The 14,863-nt window shown below is 38.1% G+C and overlaps 1 protein-coding gene across 1 annotated transcript in view; it reads left to right on the forward strand.

The window, feature by feature from the left end:
• Positions 1-14,863, forward strand: part of LOC108887372 (teneurin-3-like) — a 270,632-nt gene that overhangs the window by 5,370 nt on the left and 250,399 nt on the right. The window contains 1 exon segment of the mRNA XM_051070563.1: positions 13,961-14,041. The gene's annotated coding sequence lies outside the window, so the exon portion shown is untranslated.

Genomic DNA, 14,863 nt, shown 5'->3' on the forward strand with positions numbered 1-14,863 from the left:
TTGTAGTTAAGTTAAACATTGACAATATTGTTAATTTGGAACTTTGATAAAATGTCATTAGCTAGCTAGCTTTGTCTGGGACATATTTGATTTAACAAAATATTTTATTCAATAAAATATATTTATATTTTGAAGCCCTATCTTTGGACCTATAGATGATAAAAATAATATTAAAAAGATAAATAAATAAAAAATCTATAGCAAACAGCCACCTCTGAACTGTTTCACATCATAATGTTCAGGTCAGAAACATGCAGTCTATTCTGCTCACCTCCTTATGATCCCAGAAGTGTTACAATGTAGTGCAGGTGACATTGCTGTTAATTGGCATTAATTATATAAAACAGTTGAATTCAGCATATCGTAGAAATGAATGGAAGTCAATAAATTGTGCTGTAATGTTCGCACGTGTTTGTGTGTGTGTAAAAGGAGTGCAATGTGTGTATATTCCGCTGTATATCATATTTAAATACCATACCACAGCAGTTTACTCTTGAAAGTTATTGTATCACATAAGTCTCAAATCATTCAGTTCATTTCCTGGATCACATTCACATGTAACATTCTCCTCACTTGATGATGCATCTGCCTGGGATTGTTTTTCTATAGCAGCTGCGCACTGTGAAAGCCACACCTTTGTTTGAAGAATGAATACATTATGTTAGTATGTGTAGTGACAGCAGAATATAGTGATGACGTACAGTGATAAAGTTATCCTTGGCATAGTTTCCTTTGGATGAAAGGAAAAAAGAAAAAAAAGAAAAAAAAAAAAATATATATATAATATATAATATATATATATATATATGTGATGTAAGACTGAGCTCACCTTTTTCTTTGATCCTCCGCACCCCTCGCACTGGTCATTCTAATGTGCCCTCGCTGACTTTCACTCGGCTCCTCTTCTAAGAGAAATTCCCACAACCGTCCTTAGTCCTGTTCCATTTCTCCAGAACACACATTTTGTGGTAAGGGAGCAACACACTTTGAGACTGCACCAAGTGCAGCGTTACGTCTCAAAATCTAGGATTTTCTGTGCAAAACTTGCCATGGCAGAACACACACATTTTTAATTTACAAACAATATTTATAGAATGTTCACTTCACTCACAATACTGCGAGTACTTGTTTCTGATAATTATGGGCAGCACTGTGAGGGAGGCCTTACTGCTAACAGGACTACTAATTAAATTGTATGTCCAGCAAATGATTTTTTGGTTTAAATGCAGCTTAAAGATGAAACTACACTGGACACATGATTGCAGAATAGCACTGAAGAGATCCAGTTGCTGGTGGAAATGTGCAGCCCCTGTTTTCCCTAGATTATCAGCTGACTTGGGCGTTATGTCTCTGGTCTGGTCGGGTGTTTGAGGCGATGGAAGAGATCTGGGTCAACATTTGGAAAGAAAAGGGAATCCATCTCCTTCTATTTCTAGACAAAATACATAGTTTGTAGGAAAAATGAAAAGGTTATATTGGTTAGTGGGTACATAAATAAGGTATCTTACTATAAATTCATGGCCAGCAATGATGTCAGAAATCGTGGTCCTTGTTAAAAGCTGGTCTGTGACATAGCAGAGAGCAAAGTTAGGGTTTATTAGGTCATGGGTCACTGGCTTACTTACTTACTTGAGGAGAGTTCATAAAATTGATAAGTATAGGATTGTGGGAAACTCCATATGGTCATGTGATCCCTCAACATTCTACTGAACAGGCTTTTTCACCCTGACAAGAAAGAAAAAAAACCAATTTTGCAGATTTCAAAATAGCCAGTTTGCAGAATTATTTCAGTTATTGTCAGAGTCTAGCAAGACGCAATGACATGTCACTGAAAAAAACAGATGAGGTGCGCAGGATGAGCGCAGGATGCGGTGCGGTCGGCTACAGTTAGATGGCACAGTGGGCAGACTGTTCAAATTTTTGTTTGCTCTGTATAAAACCAGACTTAAAACAAAGTGATAACAAGGAGAATTAGGACAAATACACATAAGCAAAACACATTTCCATTTGTTTCAAAACAATGTGAGACACAACAACAGATTGGAACTTACCATGGGTAGCCTGGTACAGCTGCTGGACTATCATTTAAAAAAAGTTGAATGTTGAGATGAATATTGTACAAAAAACAAAACAAAAACAAAAATCACACTGCTTTTAATGTAAACAAAATGTGTGTGTGCTCATAAGTTTATCAAAAGGTCATTGCCACCCTGCACTGAAAGTGTAGGTCTCTTGCTGGCTGACTGGTTATTTCTCTAACCCCCCCTTCCTCCACATGACATGCGGTGTGTTTCAGCACATTAGTTTTATGTGTCTCTTGCTGGCTGGTTGGTTGTATTAAAAGCAGGCTCATTGGTGCTCAGCCAGGCGAAAAGACTTGTATGTGTATGTACTATTGCACTGTAGTATGTGTGTGTGTAAAATCTACCATGCCGTGGGCTTGCATTGTGTTCTCAGCCCAGTGACTCAAGTGCACAAGGGGACATGTGAAGTGATAGATAGCGTGGACCAACATGAACATACATTTTCATGTGCAAATGCACATAGCAGAGAACACACTACAACATTTTCACATTCATCACCTTCGACCTTTGCACTCAAAATTTACTCGACTTTTTGTCGTTCTCTTCGCTCCCTTTCGTGCTGCCTCTTTTTTGTGAAAATCAGCCACACTGTGGTGTTACTTCCATCTCCGACTGTGTAGCTTATTTAAGTGAAGAAAATCCACCTAATACACAAAACATGTCAAAGTTAAGTAGATATTACTTAAATAAGACTTCATGAAATAATATGAATACATTTTCTAAAATATACTAATGAACCAGCATTTTGTGAAATAACTGAAATAATTAAAACTCAACTGATTATTTCATAATATCCTCATTTTATTGGATATTTCACTTTTATTCGGTGTCATGCTTTATTTCAGAATAATTCCATAATGTTCAGTCAATTGCATGCCCCTTAAGCGAACAAGTTTAACATGTGCTGCCAGATTTAGTCAGCATGCTTTTGTTAGAATAACAGCACTGACAAAATCATTCTGAAATGAACAAAAAGAGTCTGGTCCTCTAAATATACAGTGCACAGACAAGGCAACTAAACATCTTTAGCTTTCAAGCCGTAGCTTAACAAGGCTGCCCATGCAACATACCCAGCCAGCTAAATAGATAGGCTGGCTTTTGAGCTTGGATTATTTATCAACACCATAGTGTAGAGCCAGCGTTACTGATGTTAGCCCGCTCCTTTTGGCTGTAGCAACCACACTCTTTGATCTGTACAGTGATTTGTCATTCACGTAAGAACATCTTAGAGATTCAAAAGAAGATCATGTCACACTGAAGCTTAGTAATAAACCAAGCACACACTCCTGTCTAGCTAGTTAGTTAGCTAGGTATGTACATCCAATTATGAAAATAAAATGAGATTTTAGTTTATTCAGAGTAGCTGCATGTAGTTAGTTGATTCAGAATTACATTGATGTTGTTGGCTATGACTGGCTAAATGTGATAGCAGTTATTAGTTTTTGGGACTTATTCTTTGGGACTTTTGGGAATAAATATACAAATGGAAATTGCAATTAATTGGAATACTGATATTTTTCTCCCATTCTCGTGCTTTACCGCCTAATACCTTATCAAGACTAACACCAACACATCCAGGGTTACATGCTTTGTTTGCTGCCCAGATGTGGAAATTAATTTTGTGATACCAGTGTATTAATGTCATTTAACCAACTACTCACAAAGACAGAGAGAGAGAGAGAGAGAGAAGGAAGGAAAAGAGGAGAGGTGATGAAGGAGAACTGAAACTTAGGGTTTTGGTAATTATCTGAAATACCTCTGTAATTTTCTGCCTTATCAATGAAGCTTATTGAAATTCATGGAATCATTCAGTGAGTCTAATGCCTGTAGCAACAAGAAAAAGGCAGTTTCTATAATGATGCCTTGAATATGTTCAAGTCCGTGTTTGGTTTTACTGTCCTATCAGGTTTATGCCTATGCACTGGCCGTGGTCGGAGGCATTATGTTTTCAGGTCGTCCATCCATCCTTTCGTCCCTCCCATTCTTATGAATGTAACATCTCTGGATGTTGAGTGAAATGATAATGAAATGTTGATGATCGAAGTAGGCCTGTACAATAAATTCAATAATAATATTGACCACGATTTGGGCTTTCCAAAATGAATAATCGACTTCGCTTCCTAGCCATCGGGGGGTAATTTGCATATTTTTGGCTTCACTTTTGGGGAGCTGTCATACCCTTGTGCGTACACCATGCAGGAGCAGTTTAGAGTAGGAGATAACAACAGAGAGCAGGTGAGCAAAACAAAAATCAAATGTCTGGAGCAGAAAGCAGAGAGCTAGTCCCTTGAAACAAATCATCATCTGTTATTTGAAATGATTTCAGATAGAGGGTGAGTGATGTTGAACAAGAACAAATCATATGGAAAGAGTGCAGGAGATGAAAAAACACCACAAACTGTTGTACAATAAATGTATGAAGGCCAGGAAGAATAATTGTCCTTGCCCAGTGACAACTCAGACATCCATAACAGAAACGCTTTACGGCAGTGTTCTGTTGTTTTAATTTTTGGTTTTAAAAAACTGGTACAAATTTATTAATATTTTGCTTCCAGAAGATCTCAGTCTTATTTTGAGGCAAAGATTAGTATGCCCCTGAAATCAATGAATAATCATGATAAATAATTGTAATTATAATTTTGGCCATAATTGTGAAGTGCATTGTCCCAGGTTAAAGGTCAAGGTCACCTCACATCAATCCCATTCTTGTGAACATGATATATCAGGAATGCCATGAAGGAACTTCATTAATCAAATGTCCATTTGCACTGAGGGATGAGCCGATGTGGGAACATAAGTTTTTTGTTTGTTTTGTTTTTCAGTGTGCACGCCAAACGCACAGCCAGGGGACTATAAGGAGGTATTTGCTGAACTTTACAAAGAGTGCATTGGCTTAGAATCACTGACTGTACCTTTAACTCATTTTATTATATTCCTTCAAAGTCTTCATACAGTACATTACATGAGTTTAAACAAACATGGATGAAAACTCCAGCTTGACTGGTTGGCAGAGGCATACAATCATTAGGTGTTAATCCTAGTAAGCTTTGACTTTTGCCTTCACTCTTGTCAGCATTGCTTATAGAACCTTTGGCATCTTTCACTGGGTGGGAAATAGTTCCTGATGTAGAACACTGGCTGCCTCCATTAAAATTGTTGACAATGTCACCAAACCCTGGTGGGCCAGGTGCTAACTGTAGATGATAACTTTTTAAATAATGTATTCAGGAGAGGCACACACTCTAAACCTGCTCACCTGTGCTAGAGACCAATTTTTAGACTGACAGACAGACTGTGACTGACAGATGGAGCTACAGTTGGGGTGCATTGGGTAACCTGTCTTTGTGTAAGCTCCCTCATTAATTGGCAAATGCTCCTGTATCATCAGGGTGTTATTCTGTGCCATTTGGATGGGCTGATAAGGCTTTTGTTTTCAGCTGTTTCCTATGGGTGTTGGTAGCGTAGGAAAATGGATGACAATACCTTGTGGGAGTTCCAGATGGCAAGAGAGGAAGGTCAGTTACAGCTTGACCACAGCAGTGGGCTCACGTTGACCTGCACTCAGAGAGCTGGTGGACTCAACAAAGGTTAGAGCTCCCCAGTGGCAGAAGACAGTGGGAAGGCTGGAGTGTGGCAGAAGGTGACAGTCAGTGTTGTTTTGACATGTTTGAGACCCTGGCACTGGACACTTGCTGTTTGCATCTTGTTTGCAAAGTTTCTATTAGTAATGCAAGTTCAGCATTGGTAGAGCAGTTTAGATAGTAGCTGGCAGAGTAGTAAGGGGCTATAACTTGATTTAGATAATCATTTACACATTGGCCTTTTTTGTTTTGAGGCTTCACCATCACAATATTAAATGTTAATTCATTAGTTAAAACTGTTTTAAGGCCTACCTTTCTTTTAGAGGCTTTTGTTCCTCCACTAATAGTACTTGGTACTGTTCATGCATTTCATACCACATTCATTATTGAATGTGGCAGGGGGGTGACAGGGGGTACATGTTTTCAGCATGTTTTGAATTCAGGTCCGTACCCTTTTCAGTCTGGGCCCTATTTTAATCACACAGTGGTGGATCCACACAGACTGTGGGCATCTCCAAGCCTACCTGCTATTTTGGATTATGTGCATCCAGCAGTGCAAAGTGCAGGACCTGGGTGAAGTGGAGTATAGATCAGAGGGTGCACTGATTAATAAATACACTCTCAGTCACTGGTCTGTTCTCGTTGCTCTGAAAAAACTGTTCCAGTCACAGTGATGCATAGTAGAGCTTTATTTAAACAGTTAATTTGTAGAAAGAAAATAGAAATAAATAAATAAAAAATCTAATAGAATAAATGGAAACTGTTTATATCACTTTTCAGTTTTAATTCTGGTTGTAAATTTGCATTTGCACCTTAATACATCTCTAGAATAAAGCATTAAACAGGGTTATGATGTACAGGAATAATGCACTTTAGTAATCTGACATCTCCTGCAGAATCCCGAGGTATAACAGACCTATCTGATGTGTTAACCCTGATCAATCTGCATATGGTTAACCTGGCTCCACATGACTTTCACATTGCATACAGTGAATATGGCAATTGTTTTCACATTGTTTGGGTCAAAATAGTTAGATGTAGGCACAAACACCACTTTGTTAGGATTAGGGAAAGAACATGGTTTGCATTAAAACAGTAAGATGCAGTAAGAAGTGTCCTGATATGATCGTAAAAAATGTCCAGTTACTGGTTTCAAACACCTTATAAAATCAAAACACAGACACATCATCTGAAATGTGTGATGGACACAGTAAGGACTGGTGAATCACCAACACACAAAATTAGATGGAGCAGAATGGCCTGAATATGTGTAGACGTTTGTGTTTAATTATTTTGAGCGCAACCCATGGGTTAATGTTTGGTATATGGTTGGAGAGAGGGTCTAACCCTTGGGTATAGTCTATATATTTTCCTGTGTAATGTCATAAAACTGAACTATGTGTCTAATAATGTGGCTCCAGCTCTGTGATTATTCTGAATACCTTCCCCTGAAACTATATTTTTAATTCATATTTTTGTACATAAATTCTGCTATCATAATGGTGGTGGGCTTTTTACAAACTCTTTGCAGTCAGCATAATAGTCAGATGAGGTTGTTTAGTTGATGTTGCTCTACTTGTTTCTGGTGCCTGCATTGCCTCACTCGGGTGTCAATCAAGCAGGTGAGTCCTGGCTTTCTTGTTATGATTATCCGATCAGCATAGCTTTGCTTGCTAATTATGAGCTTAGGTGGCAGACCTTCACTTCATTAAGTCTCTGCAGACTTAAGATGACTGCAGAGATTTAATGAAGTGTAGGTTTTTATACAGTATTATGCAGCTGTTAACAACAAAAATTAATTCTATTTACCCCCCCCCCCCCCTTTTTTGAGCTGCTCCTCGTACTGTGAACGAGACACCACCAACTACCACACAGACCGAACAGAAAATCAGTGCTGGTCCTCCAGGAAAATCGGGCCCTCTGTCAGTAAGGACAGATATTATAGCTTTGTAATTGAGTGGAAACTCAAAGCAGTGCAATTTTAAGAAGTGCAAATGAAAATAGGTAAGTGGAGAAATATGGTAGACTTTGCAGAACCGACTTACACACTCTTGGCAGGAGGCTTCCTGAAAAATGTGGTTGGCTGGAATGAATGGAATTAACACATTTCGTTTGCTTTCTGAATGTATTGGAATAATTCAAGACACTGTACATTTGTGGATCAGTTGTAAATGACGATGTAAACACTGCTGTTCACAAAACCCACACTGTCCTTGTCACACAAATTAGATTTTGTTTGTTTGTGTATACCTGAGCTATTTTCATGAACTTTGCGACAAAGAATTTTTGTATTTCTTTGACCTGTTCTAAGTGTAGAACAGGCACATTTTAGGGAGAGCAGAAAGACAGAGTTTGGGTTTTGTCTATAACAATCAAGCTGCATGGTACAATTCTGATTATATGCATGATGCGCAGTCTAATAGTATTTTTATGGCTTTACAAAGTGGTGGTCACATGAGAGACTGTGCTGTAAAAACAAAAAAAAAGTTCTTAGTTCGTCTGTGCCTCAGCTTATTACAACCCACGGTCATGTCTTGTTGTTAAGCGACATCTAGTGGCCGTAGTAATTAAAACGGGAACAAATTAGGAGACGCAGTATAAAGACTGAGACAGTCCAGGTCAGGAGACTTCTGTTCACTTCCTGCTTGAACCCAATAGTGTTTGTTGTTTCTCTAATCCACGACTGCTCCGCTACAAATTTTAACCCAAACCACGATCTTTCCCTAAACCAAACTGAGACCATTCCATAATATTAAGTGCGTCTTTATCACTGCTACCATGATGACGAAGCTCTGGTACACCTGCCACTGGTACCCTCCTCTATACTCTACCTGAGGGTCAGGACAAGTGACTTGTATGATTGTTTGGGTTAGAGGAGTCACATGAGCAGGCCCTATTGAAAAACTTAACAACCCTCTTTGTAGATGATAGACTGGGCAGTTTAATGTTATTCCTTAAAGCAGAAAACAATACATGAATACAAGGTACCATGGTGTGAATAAAAGCTGTTTGGAACACAAACAGAACACGCTGCTGCACATGTTTTTTGCCCCAGAGGCTTTTTTATTGACAAGGTAGAGAAGAAAGGAAAAGAGGTCTGGGTTAGGGGAGCAAGAGCTGATGCTTTGGGGCTCCAGAGTGTCCGGCCGGCCAATAAGGAAGAGGGAAAGGTCCCCAGCGACCACAGCAGGACCATGGAGTAAGCAGGTCTCTCCAAGAGGAGAGGATAAAGTGAGAGTGGAGGTCCTCTGGTGGTCTGTTGCAGAGAGGGTGAATTCTCTCCATGGCTTCACAAGATAGTAACTGGACTGCATTTATAAAGCACTTTTCTAGTCTTAACAGCCACTCAAAGCACTTTTCACTACAAGTTCACCCATTCACACACACATTCCTACAGCGCTTCTATACCACACACATTCATGCCTGATGTCCTCTGGTTAGTGACCAACCTGCTCTTCTTCTGAACCACAGCCGTTTCAACGAGAAAATAAACTGAAACTTCAATTTCCAGCCAAACGACACTGGACTGCATTTTAAGGCATCTTCAGCTGTCTGCCACCTCTCTGTCACATGAAACAAATATGATTATATTTCTACAAAGGCATTAGTGCTCACTAACTCTGAGAGATATCTGTAACTATTTGTCTTTTTTTGTTTTGTTTTCACTTGCGCACCAAGTGAAGCACTGTATGCATAGGCAGCCCTTCTAGCCACAAAAATTGTGTATTTCCTCGATGTTGTGAACTTGTGAATTGCAGTATACACTAAAACTGAGTACACCCCTGGTCAGTATTGTTAAAATAATTACAAATCCTGTCCATTTAATACATCTTTGTTTTTAGCCAAAACCTAAGAACAGTGAAGCTAATAATTTATATAATAATAATAAAGAATCAACCATAAGAAAATGTCAGTACACCCTTTATTTGTGAGATTCCATTCTTTTATTTTACTTTTTATATTTTATATATCCACCTTTACTTTTGATGACATGAATGGTACAAGTTTAACATGAATCTGTGCACAAATGTGAGAGATGTTCTGCCATTGTTCACAGATGATTCTGTTCAGCAGCTCGTTGCTGGAGGGTTTGTTGCTCTACCTTTCACTTAAAATACTCCAAATGTGTTTTATTTGATTAAAGTCATTCTATCTCTTCATTTTTGACAAAATATTATTCAGAGTAACAAACCATCTTCATGCATTTACTTATGTAAAAATGTTCTGTATAATTTAACTGACCTGTACTCATCGCAATATATAGAACAGCATGCGATCAAACTAAATTTTATTTTATTTTAAATGAACTTCACCTCCCTAGAAAAACTTAATACGTCATAATTATTGTTGATCACAATTTTTTTTTTTGTTGCACTGACTGACATTTCAGTGGGTGTCTTATGTAAATTGTGGTAAAAATGTATGATAGCTAATATAAAAAAATACCAAGATTGAAGAGGATGTATCTTCTGTATGGACGAAGACAAAATTTAAGTTGTATTACACGTTTATTTTTTGGATGCTTCAAAACCCTTTTGTATGGAATCTCTGAAATGAAAGTGAGCATCTTTCTTTTTTCATCTGTGAACAATCCCTGAGAGGCAAATGAATATTTTTTTGTTTGTTTGTTTAACAGATGACCTAACAAAATAAATAAATAAAATAGAATAGTAATGCCTTAACTGAGTCGGTGTGGATTCCACATATAGACACCTCTGTAGTGCTCACACGCTACATCTCACCTCTAGTGTGAACATCGGGTTGTTACTGTCTAATGTGGGTTAGCAGTGATTTTGTATGGAGCCCTTGTCAACAGTGCGAACTGTTTAAAGCTATCATATTCTAGTTCCTCCTGTAGGAGACCAGTGAAAATGTAATATGATGGGTTAGATATTGTTTAAGAGCTGGAACAAATGTTCAGTATGTTTAACCACCCATTTTGTTCAGACCAATATTGTTGTGAGTTGCTGCATACTCAGACATTTTTACTCATTAGTTGGAATGTATGGATCCGCACAGTTATTAGGGATGAGAATTGGTAAGATTTAATTGATATCAATGTCATTATAAATCCTGCTTATCGGTCAATTTTTTCTTTTGATGATTCCTGCACAAAAAAGTTGGCCCCCACTAGGTTTAAGTAGCAGCATGATTATTTTATTTTCTCTCTGAGAGAATATCTGTTGACCTTTAGTTTTCATTTACAGTGCATTCAGAAAGTATTCAGACCCTTTCACTTTTTTCACATTTTGTTATGTTGCAGCAGCCTTATGCTAAAATAATACAAATATTTTTTCTCTCATCAATCTACACTCATTTCCCATAATAACAAAGCAAAAAGTTTTTTTTTTTTTTTTTTTTTTTTTTTTAAATACTGAAAAACTGAAATGTCACATTGACAAAAGTATTCAGACCCTTTCCTTTGACACTTGAACTTGAGCTCAGGTTCCTCCCATTTATCTTCTTCATCTTTGAGATGTTTCTACACACTGGAGTCCACCTGTGGTAAATTCAACTGATTGGACATGATTTGGAAAGACACACACCTGTCTCTACCAGGTGCAATCAAAATGTTCTGAGGATGTCCTGTAACAAGCAAAAAGTGTACCTGATTTCAATTTGGCTGCTGTCCCCAGCGTCAAGCACTGGCACTGTCTTTTTAATTTTTTATTAAACCCATTTTTGTGTCAGCGATAGCACCCATGTTCAGCAAATAAAATAAAATAATTTGTAAATTACTAGCCACAGTTATAAACTGAAAGTACAGAGCAGAGTCGCATCACAGAGTAGCACAGTCTGATCAAATGACCAGAGGAGAATTGACTGACAAGACGAGCAGAGCTTGTCAAAGCAAAAAGCAAAAGCCAATATTTCAGATATATAAACCAAATGGCAAGAGGGAGCCTGACAACATTTATGAGGCAATCTCCAAACTGTGTCTGATTGAGGTGGCAGCATCTGTGAAGTAACACTTTTTTTTCACACACATCATATTGAGCCAGCATTTTTTTTTTTTTTTTAATGTCCGGTCTAATTGGTGACAGAGGTCTTTCCACACTGTGGCATCCCTTGTGGCAGTATAGTTAGAAATTATGTCAAGTAGTGGGTCAAACAGACTCAGGGATTCTGGAGCCAATCTGCAGGATCAGTTACAGGACATGTTTTATTGGATCATTAACAGCTATATAAAATCCAATCCATATCCATTGAACTGGTTTCTAATGCACAGACAATGTGACTGGCTGTGTAAAACACACAAACAGCAGCGAGCATACTCAATGACTGATACTCGCTGACAGTGAGTGTCAGTATAAGATCAGCATAATCTCCAGTGTTTCAGCAGCATTCTAATGTTCTGCTAAATGTTTTTTGGACATTTGAATTATAGCTGAATTTCTTTTTGTTCATGTTTTAGAAGAAGAGAAGGTATCCTCATCCTGTCCAGGCCTTTTCTGCTACAACATTTTCAGAGAAACACTCCTCCCTGAGCATGCATTAAACAACATTCTACGTGACACTATATAAATATATTATTGGAAACTAGTATATATTTAGTTTGCAGAAATATCTAAATTGTCTTAAAACTGTTGTTGTTGAGGCCAAAGCTGAACCATCCCTAAATTACAGTATTTAGGGAAATGTATAGACATATAATAATGATAAATATTGGATCAAGTTTGAGGCTACTCAGTATTAAAGAAGCAAATCTGACTTGGATGGTTGGCTTGATAATCCCATTTCATCAAACAAAAGCACCACTGTTAGTACTGTGTATTTGAATAACCACATGTTCTCATTTTATTATGCTGTAATTTCATCCATACCACTTGTTTGTTTTCCTAACACAGTTGTGCTTAATGTCTCTTCATACAATTTTTTTGGTTATATGTCTAAGTTAAGTTTGTCTCTGAAACTTTCTGTCTATGGTTTGCATTATTCGCTTTTAGAATGCAGGAACAGCAAGAAAAATATCTCCTCAACTTTACTGGTTGAATGATGAATATTAACAATGCACAGTGAGTTCCAGAAAGGTCACCTCATTTCTGTCCATTAAAACAGACACAAATCTAATGGCGACAGTCACATCATTAGTCCTTCATGGCAGTCTAGTTCTGTGTGTATGTTTGCGTCTGAGTTATCTTATTCTTATTCTATCTCATATTCTTCCTATGTCTCCATTTCACTCTGTGTTATGATGTGCTAATTTGTAATGTGTTTTGGCCATGGTGCAAATAGTGGAAATGTGTAAGATTTGACTGGGTGTTAGCACAAACAAACATGAGTGTGAGACACTTAGACACAGAAAACTTCACAGAACAGATGAGCAACGCAGGAACACAAAGACATGCAGTTTATGCCCAGTGAATTAGTGAATTAGCACAAGTCGTCAGAATACAGTTTCACACCAGTGAATCACTTTTGTGAGATGATTGGTTGGCAGCTCTTCCTAACAACACAACTATGACTGAGAGTGTCTGCTCACTATGAAACATGCTTGATTTGTGAGAGGCCTTGCTGATTGGCTCGGTTAATTTCGGCAGCCTTACTAAGATTTACCTGCCTCTATTTTAATTTTCTAAGAAAACGTACCAAACCATTTCAGTTTCTTTTTAGTGATATTGTTCTCTCTCTCTCTCTCTCTCTCTCTCTCTCTCTCTCTCTCTCCTGTTGTGTCATTTCATCTTTTTGTTTCTTTTATAGTGAAATTCCCTCAACTAGTTTCATCTAGAAAGTAAATGGGCAAATGCTGAAAAATGTGATCATTCCAAAAGCAAAATTTTGATGACTATTGAACTCACAAAAACACTACATTATAATGTGCTACTGTGTGTCCTTATCTCCCCTCTCCAGTATTCCCACTGTTGTAGTGACAGTGTGTAAAGTTCAGAGTAAAGATCTTAGTGAGTGTTTCACAAAAAGTGCACATACCTGAGGACTTGATGATACAAACCATCAATTATATGCAGTTCAAGTGACAAATCTCTCACCAGCATATACACTTTTAAATACCAATATTGATGAATGAACCTTCCATGTGTTATAAAATAACTTGGGCATCTTTACAATAAGTTAGAATTTTTCCCTCATGGTCATGGGTGTTTTAAGTTACTGCTGCAATTGCCTCAGCTCTAGAAGAAAGGCTCTTTTACTAATACTCTCAGCCCTAGCTTACCCAGAATTAGGACTTACAAGTAAATGCTGCACTGGGCTTACATACTTGGACCAGTAATACCTTGACTCCTTCAGCACATTTCTTAACAATATGTTTGCTTGTTTTTTGTTTGTTTGTTTTAGCGCTGTGCACTGGTGTCCAGTCCTGAGCAACACTGATTCTTCAATGTAAGGCTCCCTTCTGCATCACACCTGCCAGCACAGGTAATGATATATGACAGTACACACACACACACACACACACCACACACACACACACACACAGATGCATAAACACACACTATGGCTGCTGCAGGGGCTGATGAAGAGCTACAGTTGCCAAATAGGCCAGTGTGCTTAGATGTGTGTGCATGCTTGCGCTTATGTGTGTGCTTGCAGCCCATTGGTCCAGAGGACAACTGGCTGAGTTTGGGTCTTTAGACCATATTGGCTCTCATTTGTCGCACAGGGAGTTGGTGGAACTCCCAGGAAGTAGCGTTTTAAGCCATAAACACCCAGCACACAGAGCTGGAGCACATTATTCAATTTTCATTTCATTCATGCTTTACTCTGTCAGCCGGCTTAAAGCTGCAGCTTATCACTGTTGCTGTGGACTCACAAAGCCGGGAAAAGAAAGGAGGATGTCTGAAAAATTTGATAAACTTTTTTTTTTCTGTTGGTTATATTTACATGTTTTGCAGTGCAGTGTTGCAGCCATTATTTCAACATTAGCGTGGAGGTGTAGGTGTATGTAATCTGGCAAAATGGCTCATGTATACATGCCTCCTGGGCATAGACAGACTTCTTGATGTGAATTTAGAGTGTGGCTCTATGGTGAATGTGTGTGGTATGTGGCATGTGTGTGGTCATGTTGTTTTGAAGGAATAGATAACAAGATACAGCTATTTTTTTCTGCTGATGATTGTTTTCTTGATGATGGTATCTGACAACTGAATCGAATCCTCCCACATCTGCATTATTGATGGAATGCTCCTGGTGTGGAAATCGTCATGACCTACATACATAATCTATATAGATATTTGTGAT

The sequence above is a fragment of the Lates calcarifer genome, linkage group LG5 (genome assembly GCF_001640805.2).
Source record: "Lates calcarifer isolate ASB-BC8 linkage group LG5, TLL_Latcal_v3, whole genome shotgun sequence".
Taxonomy (NCBI): domain Eukaryota; kingdom Metazoa; phylum Chordata; class Actinopteri; family Centropomidae; genus Lates; species Lates calcarifer.